This window comes from Erinaceus europaeus, chromosome 3 (genome assembly GCF_950295315.1).
Source record: "Erinaceus europaeus chromosome 3, mEriEur2.1, whole genome shotgun sequence".
NCBI lineage: Eukaryota > Metazoa > Chordata > Mammalia > Eulipotyphla > Erinaceidae > Erinaceus > Erinaceus europaeus.
Window position 1 is genome coordinate 73,207,923 of NC_080164.1, and position 1,575 is coordinate 73,209,497.

Below are 1,575 nucleotides of genomic sequence, written 5' to 3' on the forward strand. Positions count from 1 at the left end.
GAAGCGACTCCCCTGCAGGTGGGGAGCCGGGGGCTCGAACCGGGATCCTTACGCCGGTCCCTGCGCTTTGCGCCACATGCGCTTAACCCACTGCGCCACCGCCCGACCCCCGTAAAAAAATCTTAATATCTATGTCTCCTCACCATAATTTCTACCCATAAAAGACCATAAAAAATTCTCCATGCAATATTGAATTTGTTTCCATCAAGAAAGGAAAGTTATCTCTTTTTTTTTTTTTTTTCCCTCAGGGTTATCACTGGGGCTCGGTGCCTGCACTATGAATCCACTGCTCCTGGAGGCCATTTTTTTCCCATTTTGTTGCCCTTGTTATTACTGTTGCTGGATAGGACAGAGAGAAATCAAGAGAGGAGGGGAAGACAGAGAAGGGTAGAGAAAGACACCTGCAGACCTGCTTCACTGCTTTTGAAGCGACACCCCACCCCTGCAAGTGGGGAGCCGGGGCCTCAAACTGGGATCCTTATGCCAGTTCTTGCACTTTGTGCCTCTGTGCTACCCATGGCCCCTGCTATCTTCTTTTGTCATACAAGCATGCAGAATTATAAATAGTCCTCATGCAACGATTTGCTTCAGAACATACATTCTGGTGTGCTGCACTTTCATTTTCATTTGATTCAAATATGTTTTAATCTTTCTTATAGTTTCTTTTTTAAGAAAAAAATATTCTTTTATTTAAATAAATAAAAACATGTTTAGATGTTAACCATGATGAGTTATACTCTAGAACTTGACAGAGATCTCTCAAGTTTTTCTTTCTTTCTTTTTTTTTTTAAGGTTTAATAATTTATCATTTATTTTCTGGTTCTTTACTTCACAACTTCATCAGTTTTTCTGACTTTCTTTCCAGTATTTATCATTGCTAGGAGGTTTGTCATCCATAGTCTCTTTTTTTATGTCCCTCAAGTCACTTTCAAAAACCAGCATTTTTGGAGCAAATGTCTTAAGAACAAATGAAGCACAATGATGTAAGTTATCTGTGTTCCAGGCATCAGGTAGTATTAGTAGACTGTTCATTTGGTTCTGAGCTTGGAGCAATAACCTTTGGGAGATTAAATGGCTCATCATCTACAGCGGTTCTGTTAACACAGTTAGCCTCACGGTCCTTGAGTCTTTTGATTGGAACCACATGACAAGCACTGTATTTGCAGTTGGCCATCTTTTTAGCTATCTTTGGATTTTTCTTTTTACATGATGCCAAGTGGTACTGTAATCTGTTGGCTGGCAGCCTATGGTTTGAGTTATAAGGACATACTTCTAAAACTTCTGGATCCATGAGGCCTTATTCTTGAATAGTATCCCTCAAGAGTCCAAAGGGAATTGTCGTGTGAAGAGGAAGACAGTCTGTAAGGATATTGGCTGTGCTACCTCTCAGATTGCTTCTCTTATAGTTTCTTCTTTGAAGATTCTGGAAGCTTTCTCAGGATAGGCACTGGTACTCTGTCCCACAAATGCCAGTCTCCCCTAACTCTGATCTGGATCTCCTCAATTTAGTGAGACTCCTAGGATGTAGTCCTCCAAAGACAGAGTCCTAGAAATTGCCCTCAAGGAGAAATTTGG

The 1,575-nt window shown here is 41.0% G+C and overlaps 1 pseudogene; it reads right to left on the bottom strand.

Moving 5' to 3' along the window:
- Positions 1–752: 752 nt before the first annotated feature.
- Positions 753–1,291, bottom strand: LOC103113792 (gametocyte-specific factor 1-like; annotated as a pseudogene).
- Positions 1,292–1,575: the final 284 nt, after the last annotated feature.